Source organism: Notolepis coatsorum, assembly GCF_963971535.1.
Source record: "Notolepis coatsorum genome assembly, contig: SCAFFOLD_1857, whole genome shotgun sequence".
Lineage (NCBI taxonomy): Eukaryota > Metazoa > Chordata > Actinopteri > Aulopiformes > Paralepididae > Notolepis > Notolepis coatsorum.
The window spans coordinates 2,841-12,500 of record NW_028173788.1 but is presented as its reverse complement, the minus strand read 5'-3'; positions in this window follow the sequence as shown (position 1 = coordinate 12,500).

The following is a 9,660-nucleotide window of genomic DNA, read 5'->3' as shown; positions in this document are numbered from 1 at the left end:
ATGGCTCATTGATAACCTGAATTGTCAACACTGAGGTGTCTGTGTGTATGTGTGTGTGTGTGTGTGTGTGTGTGTGTGTGTGTGTGTGTGTGTGTGTGTGTGTGTGTGTGTGTGTGTGTGTGTGTGTGTGTGTGTGTGTGTGTGTGTGTGTGTGCGTGCGTGCGTGCGTGCGTGCGTGCGTGCGTGCGTGCGTGCGTGCGTGCGTGCGTGCGTGCGTGCGTGCGTGCGTGCGTGCATGTCTGGGTCTCTTAATATGTCATGATGTGCTCTGTCCTTGTGTCCATGGCTGTAGTGTATCCCTACTATGTCTATGTGCTTTTGTTTGTGTTTTTATTCTAATGTTATTTATCTTGATTTTATTCTGTTTTTATTGCTAACCCTTTTTCACACAGGATTTTGGCCACAACAATTTTTGACCCCTTCAGAAGCATTTATATAGAAATGTTAAGATAAATGAATATACCGTGATACAAGTATATACCGTTACCGTCTATGCTTCAAATCATACCGTGATATACATTTTAGACCATACTGTCCATCCAGCCCTACACTGTAACAAATAAATGTTTTTTTACGGGAAATACAAATACAGTAAAGTACCTTTTATCAAAATATTAACCATTAAATAAAGTATATTGCTAGCCAATGTACAATCAATTGACAATAAACTGGATGACATCCGAGCAAGGATTCAATATCAAAGAGACGTTAGGGACTGCAACGTCCTCTGCTTCACCGAGACATGGCTAACACCGGACGTCCCAGATCACGCAATTCAACCAGCGGATCACTTCTTTATCCATCGCAAGGATCGTCATCAGAGTCCGGTAAACAACGTGGAGGAGGTATTGCCTTCATGTTTAACAAAAATTGGAGCGATCCAACTAACGTGAAGGAATTATCCAACCACTGCTCCCCAGAACTGGAATATATAACCATCAAGTGTCGTCCTTTCTTCCTCCCGAGGGAGTTAACGGCGATCGTCCTGATCGGAGTGTATATTCCACCGCAAGCCAGCAACAAGGTTGCGCTCTCCAGACTACACGACGAGGTAAATAGAATACAAGTGGCTAACGTTAACGCCGCCATTGTGGTGCTGGGAGATTTCAATAGCGCCAATCTGAGAAAGGTATTGCCTGACTTCTATCAGCATGTGACTTGCAACACCAGAGGCGGTAACATCCTAGATCACTGTTACACGCAATTTAAAGGTGGCTACAAGGCTCATTCTGATAGTGGCTTTGGTAAATCAGATCACGCGTCCATTTTTCTTTCACCAAAGTACAAACAGAGAATTAAAAGTACTCCCGTAGTCTCGCGAGAGGTGCAGAAATGGGATTTGACGTCAGAGGAGACGATCCGGTCAGTGTTTCACTACACAGATTGGAATGTGTTCCGCGACACAGATAACATTAATGTCTACACGGAGACAGTGCTGGACTATGTTTGTACTAGGGTGAAAGAAACAATCCCCACTACCAAAATGAAAGTTTACCCAAATCAAAAACCCTGGGTAGACAAATCCGTCCGTGAAGCTCTGAGAGAGCGCACCAAAGCATACAACGACGGCCTAGTGGCAGGCAACATGAATGACCACAAGGTGGCGCGATACAACGTAAGGAGGACAGTGTCAGAGGCCAAACGGCGCTACAGGGATAAAATTGAACTCCAATTTGAAAGAGCTGACTCTAGAGCTATGTGGCAGGGGCTCAAAACGATGACAGACTACAAAGGCGCCTCCCTCAAACTGAACAGTGACATCTCCTTAGCAAATGACCTCAATACCTTCTATGCGAGGTTTGATGCTGGTAATAACAACACCAGCTCACAAGCCTCGGCAATGGGGGGGGGGGGGGTCGGCTGCTGATGGAGGCGCAGTGTTCAGGGTAACAGAGCATGAGGTGAGGCGGACCTTTAAAAAAGTGAATATCAGGAAGGCAGCAGGTCCGGACGGCATCCCCGGCCGCGTCCTAAAAGTCTGTGCCGACCAACTGGCCCCAGTATTCACTGACATATTTAACCTGTCCTTAGAACAGGCTGTCATCCCCACCTGCCTGAAGAAGTCCACTATTATCCCTGTACCCAAAAAATCCAAGCCTGCTTGCCTCAACGACTACCGCCCTGTAGCTCTCACCTCCATAGCCATGAAGTGCTTTGAGAAGCTAGTAAAGGGCTACATCTGCTCCTCCCTCCCCATCAACATGGACCCCCTGCAATTTGCATACCGCCCCAACAGGTCCACGGAGGACGCCATATCCCATGTGCTGCACACAGCAGCATCACACCTGGACAAGAGGCAGGGGAACTATGTGAGAATGCTATTCATCGACTACAGCTCGGCATTCAATACCATAGTCCCCTCCATACTCATAGCCAAGCTCAGGGACCTGGGCTTGGGCTATGACCTCTGCCAGTGGGTCTTGGACTTCCTGACTGGCAGACCCCAGGTGGTGAGAGCAGGCAACTGCACCTCCTCATCCATCACCCTCAACATAGGGGCCCCCCAGGGCTGTGTTCTGAGTCCCCTCCTCTACTCCCTGTACACACACGACTGTGTGGCTCAGCGGAGTAGCAATACAATCGTCAAATTTGCTGACGACACAGTGGTGGTGGGCCTGATCTCTGCCAACGACGAGAGGGCCTACCTGGAAGAGGTCAAGGTCCTGGCGGGATGGTGCCAGGAAAACAGCCTCTCCCTGAACGTCAGCAAAACAAAGGAGATGATTGTGGACTTCAGGAGGTCGGGGGTCAAGGACTACAGCCCCCTCAGCATCGACGGGGCACCGGTTGAGAGAGTCAACAGCTTCAAGTACCTCGGAGCCTACATATCCGAGGACTTGACATGGACCACACACATTGACAGTGTTGTGAAGAAGGCACGACAACGCCTCTACTTCCTCAGGCGCCTAAGGAAGTTCCAAGTCAGCCAGAAGATCCTTAAGAACTTCTACTCATGTACAATAGAGAGCATCTTGACCGGCAACATCACCTCCTGGTTTGGGAATAGCACTGCACAAGACCGAAGCAGACTACAAAGAGTGACACGTTCAGCCGAACGCACAATTGGAGGGGGGCTCCCCACCCTCCAGAACATTTACTACAAGCGTTGCAAGGGCAAGGCTAAGAGAATCATTAAAGACTCCAGTCACCCGAACAACTGCCTCTTTGAACTGCTGCGGTCAGGCAAGCGATACCGGAGTCTCAAGGCGAGCACAGAAAGACTCAGAAGAAGCTTCTATCCCCAGGCCATCAGGCTGCTAAACGAACAATGAATGAACACTACACAACAACAACCACCAAACGCACATAGCACACACATCCACACGCACACACCCACTTTAAACAAACACACTGTAGCACCCACTCCACACACTTTATAGCACACACCCACTTTAAACAAACACACTGTAGCACCCACTCCCCACACTTTATATTTATATTTATGGATGAAGGATTGCACTACAACTCGTACACCTTACTGTAAATTGTACCTAAAATTGTACCTCATCCCATTTCTGCTTTGCACTAGATAGTACTGTACATTAGTACACTGCATAGTATTGTGTATTGTATATTATATGGTAACTCAGAACATTGTACATATGTCTATACCGAACACTGTGACCTCATTTTCTTCTTCTAAATTCATGCTATATTATGTTATTATGTTATTTGATACTATCTTGTCTAGCACAGTCTCTGGAGCGTAACAGTAAGAAGCATTTTGTATGAAAGTATTCTGTACTTCTGTATGACAACTATTAAAGAACTTGAACTAAAGGTTGTAATCTGTAAATGTATTTGATTTCACTGTAATTTGACTGTAAGTATTTGGCAACCGTTGATGCCAGACATTTACCGTTTTCTTGCAGCTTTTTTTCTTACAGTGTACCCTAACCTAACCATAACCCTAAACTTAACCCTAACCCTAACTTAGACGTCAGGTCTCAGGAGCTAGTTGTTTTAGCGCAGCTGTCAGATGGATCCTCTACAACTCTGTCATCAACATACATTAACATGGCTGCTATCCAATGACCTAGTCCCTCCAGTGGAAGTGTGAGTTGTATAACAGCAGTGGTGGAGAAGGCATCCGGCCACATGAGATGTACAGTACAGCCTGCTACTGTACAGTACAGTTACATCACCACGGGTTCTCAACACGGGGGCCGCGGAACAACAGGGGTCATTGGGGGGGTTCCAGTGGGGTCCACAGAAAAATGTCACTATTTGACTGACAGCTCAATGAGGGGATGTATAAGAATGACGATGCTGATCATACATGTCACTCTCTCCACTGTCATCTCCCCACCTACAGTATACAGTCACGTTCTGGACTCACACCCTATGAAACGGGGGTCCCTGACACGTGATTCTATCAAATGGTCTGCAGTCTAGGGGTTAAAAAGGAAGCTTAGCACAATGAATGGAATGGCTAACCGGCACTGTCCGCTTCCATTCATTGTGCTAAGCTAGGCTAACGTGCAACCAGAGAGGAAACTGGTATCCATCTTCTCGTCTCTCTCTGGAGAAGACGGTAAGCTATTTCCCAAAATGTTGGCGTGTTCCTTTAATATCAACTCAAGAGAGACTAACGAACTGAACGGGCTGGTGAAGGAGGGATATAGCTCCGTGGTGGTCCGTAGTGGAACTGGTCAAACTAGAGGTGGTGGCAGAGAGGAGGATGAGGAAAGAGTTTAACTCTATCCTGGAAAACCCCTCCCAGCCCGTCTACGAGGAGCTAGCCAAGATGAGGAGCACGTTCAGACATAGACTTGTCCCCCCCCCCCCTGACACACACCACAAATCACCTCGGTCCGTCCTTCAAGCCAACAGCCATCAGGTTGGAGAACTAACGGCTGGAGAACTTGCTAAATACTAAAGTACTACTGTTAGGACTGACTCTTAATTACTAAACACTGCACGGTTTCTGGCACAGTGTGTTACTTACTACCATGTATACCATGAATACTATGATCAATAGAATATACTGCCATTCCACTACTATTATGTTCCACACCCCATGCTGCTATGACGCAGGCCTGCATTTCTCCAAGGGGATTAACAAAGGAACACTTGAACACAGAGAGAGAGAGAGAGAGAGAGAGAGAGAGAGAGAGAGAGAGAGAGAGAGAGAGAGAGAGAGAGAGAGAGAGAGGGAGAGAGAGAGAGAGAGAGAGAGAGGATTACATTTGACAAAGTCCTTGAGTCAGTCAGGTTCAAACCTGTGACATCGTGGGCTACATTGTAAATGCACCTCATCCCTCTGATCCACACTGAGCTGTCGCTGCCATAGCAACCTTGCTACAACACCGTGGGCCTTGGAGACAGCTGTGTTGTGGTGTGTGCCAGCGCTATCTTGGCGCCCGAGTTTCCCAGCTCCCAAAATAACCTCTCCATGCATGTGTCAATGAATGTAGGTCAAACACGCTGCTAGCTTGGCTGACGCTAGCTTGGCTGATGCTAGCTTGGCTGATGCTAGCTTGGCTAACGCTAGCCACCTGACCTCTGACCTCTCCTCACTACCTCGGTCCAAAACAAATGTGGCGGTCGGCGGAGCCGTAGGCGATGATTATTCGCCACGGTTCCGTGAGTCTGCCTCAGGGCAGCTCTGGCTGCAATTGTAGCTTACCACCACCGGTATGACTGTGTATGAATGAATAATGGACTCTGTGAAGCGCTCTGGGTGTCATGAAGAGCGCTATATAAATCCAAGCCATTATTATTATTATTATTATTAGGGAGCAGGAGTGGGAAGTTAGACACCGGTCACCATCTCTGTTGGATCGCTTACATCAAATATTTTTTTGTATCTACTTTTTCTCCCCCCTTTTTTCTGTATTTTTCTCCCATCCAAATTTAGTCGTTATGCCAATTCCCTTCCTGGTCATTGCGCACATTTTATCCCCACTTGCCGGTCTAGGGAGGGTTGATATAGATACTATCACATGTCTCCTCCGATACATGTGGAGTCAGCCAGCCGCTTCTTTTCACCTGACAGCGAGGACTCTCACTGGGGGAGCGTAACGCGTGGGAGGCTCACACTACTTCCCCCAGTTCCCTTCCTCGCTGAGCAGGCGTCCCGACCGACCTGTAGGAGTCGCTGTTTACAACGACCAGGATACACACTCCGCCGGCTTCCCACCCGCTAACACTGCCACTCGTGTTAGTATGGACGACCAACCAAGCCGGAGGCACCGCTGACAGCTGGATTCGATAGCAGTGTCTCTGCGGTGGTTGGCAGGCGCTTAGTCCACTGCGCTACGCAGCCGCGCCGCTTACATCACTTTCCATTGAGAAACTGGGGTTAGGGATGGAGAGAGAGAAGGGTTGGTACTTAGTTTCTCTTGTGATGCTGGTGAGATTTTTCTGTGGCAGCTTTTCACACAACGAGACTTCCAGACCATCTTTGAACCCAAACATCCAACACACACGCACGCACGCACGCACGCAAACACACACACACACACACGCACGCACGCACGCACGCACGCACGCACGCACGCACGCACGCACGCACGCACACACACACACACACACACACACACACACACACACACACACACACACACACACACACACACACACACACACACACACACACACACACACACACCTTTCTTACAGACCATTTCAGTGTTAAAATCAAATGTCAGACGATTGTCAATAATGGAACCGAGATATTTACAAGTGGTCACCAAATCCACTGCCATTCATGAGACTACTCTGAGGAGCTAGTGAAGATCGTCTCAAATCAATGCACATGTCTTTAGTCTTTGTGACATTTAGTTGTACGAATGCCTCTTCGCACCAGGACACAAAGTAATCTACAACTGGTTCCATGGCTGGCCTCATTGTCACTCAAGAGACTAACAATTACAGAATCATCTGCAAATGTTACGGTGTGTCTATTTGCATGTTGACTTCTACAGTCATTAGTATACAGGATATACAAGAGTGGGGAAAGAACACAATCTTCTTGGGGTGAGCCAGTGGATGATGTTAGTTCACCAGACAATTCCCCATTCACCCACCCTATGTGTGAGAAAATCAAGAACCCAACCAATAATAGCTGAGTCTAAGCCAAAGTTGTTAACACATTTTCCAACTAGTATGGCTGAATGGTGTTAAAGGCTGATGAGAAGTCAACAAAAAGCAGCCTAGCATGTTTCTTGCTGACATCAAACATTTTTTTTCTTACGTTTTTTTCTCCCATTTTCTATTTTTCTCCCATCCCAATTTCGTATCGTCCAATTCTACCCTCCCCTGTCTCGAACGCTGTTAGGCCATGCCTCCCACAAGCCGGCTGCAATGTGGACGAAGCAAGCCTTACATCACGTGTCCCCTCCGATACTCGAGGAGGCAGCCGTCGCATCTTTTCACCTGCACAGCGCGATTTCTCAGCGTCGGGGGTCTGCGTGGGAGGGACACGCCGCCCCCATCGCTTCCTGATTCTGCTGCACAGGCGCACCAACCGACCTGTAGGAGTCGCTGTCCACAACGTCCGATCTCCACCCATCAGCTTCCCACCCCCTAATACTGGCAATTGTATTAGTATGAACGACCAGCCAAGCTGATAGCAATGCGGAGAGCTGGGCTCAAACCCAGCGTCTCCTGCATTGGTGGCGAGCGCCTTGCCCACTACACCACATAGCCGCCCAAACATTTGTTTTTTTCTTTAAAAAAAAAGAAATATTATATCTTGCAGCATATTTTTTAGTTTTTCTTTCTTATATTAAAATATATTTCATTTTTAAGAATTTGTAAAGGATAGGCAAAAATAAGCATGTGCTTCAGCCTATTCCTTTTTTTTGGTGGTCGTTCATTTTGGATTTTGTGTGTGAGCTTGCCTTATTATGTACATTTGTGATTTTCTATATATATATATATATATATTTTTTTTGCAAGTCCACACAGGTATTTTTGATTTGTCTGTAAATAAGACCGTAAAATAAAAAACGTCATTCATTCATTCACTTCCAGGTGTTTGAATAGAAGGTTCAATAAGGTGATGGTAGCATCAGTCACTCTTCTCATAGCCCTGTATGCAAATTGCAAAGGGTCCAGGCAACATTATTATATATATAATATATATAACACATCTTTCTTCATTAGAGAGAGATAACATGTCAAAAATGCAAATCAAGTCACTTTGCTTTGATTTCTGGCACGTTAGACGTTTTTCTTGATATCCGATTTTAGTATCGGGGGGAAATTCTCAGATACTACATTTTAGCCTGATGTCGGACCCATATCCGGTACCAGTATTGGTGAATATCCAACCCTAATATGGTTTACACAACCCCCCTCAAAAGACACAAAAAGACACGCTATATAGGCTGTAGTTCACGTTTAATTAATTTACATGGTCAAAAAAAGGCTCGACTGGCCACCTACCCCGATGTGGTAATATGTAATTATAACCAATACTTCTCATGTCGCATCAATCAGTGTCTGACCCACCGGGCCTCAGAGAGCGCCATGACACAGCAGCCTGCCGGCTATTACTGTCGGTCACTGGGTCATAAACCACAAGCTTCTAATCTAATGTATCAGTGGCTACTGTACGGGTCACTGGGTGCCATGCTACTGAAAAACACAGTTTTTTTAGTTCGTTTTTTTTGTTCTTTTTTTGTGTTCTTTTTTTTGCATTCGTTTTTTTTCGTTCGTTTTTTTTGCATTTTCGTTTTCGTTCGTTCTTTTTTGCTTTTTTTGTGTTTTCGTTTTAGTTCGTTCGTTTTTTTTGCGTTTTTGTTTTAGTTAGTTCATTTTTTTGCGTTTTTTTTATTCGTTATTTTTTGTGTTCTTTTTTTTGCATTCTTTTTTTTGCGTTATTTTTTTGTTCGTTTTCGTTTTAGTTCGTTCGTTTTTTTTGCGTTTTTTTTTTCGTTTTAGTTCGTATATTTTTTTGCATTCGTTTTTTTTCATTTGTTTTTTTTCGTTTTTGTTTTAGTTCGTTCGGTTTTTTGCGTTAGTTTTTTTGCGTTTTCGTTTTAGTCAGTTCAGCCAGTTAGTTAGTTTAGCCAGCCTCCTCTTTCTGATGTAATATCCAGTGACTCTCATCCTGTGACTCTTGACTCTCATCCGGAGCAGCGTACCACCTCAATGTGTAGAGCAAGGCACTAACAATGCTAGGGTTAGAGGTTCCATTCCCTGTGTAGCTCAGTGGGTAGAGCAAGGCACTAACGCTGCCAGGGTTAGGGGTTCCATTACTTTGTGTAGCTCAATGTGTAGAGCAAGGCACTAACGCTGCCAGGGTTAGGGGGTTCCATTACCCTGTGTAGCTCAATGTGTAGAGCAAGGCACTAACAATGCCAGGGTTAGAGGTTCCATTACCCTGTGTAGCTCAATGTGTAGAGCAAGGCACTAACAATGCCAGGGTTAGGGGTTCCATTCCCTGTGTAGCTCAGTGGGTAGAGCAAGGCACTAACAATGCCAGGGTTAGAGGTTCCATTACCCTGTGTAGCTCAATGTGTAGAGCAAGGCACTAACGCTGCCAGGGTTAGAGGTTCCATTACCCTGTGTAGCTCAGTGGGTAGAGCAAGGCACTAACAATGCCAGGTTAGAGGTTCCATTACCCTGTGTAGCTCAATGTGTAGAGCAAGGCACTAACGCTGCCATGGTTAGGGGTTCCATTACCCTGTGTAGCTCAGTGGGTAGAGC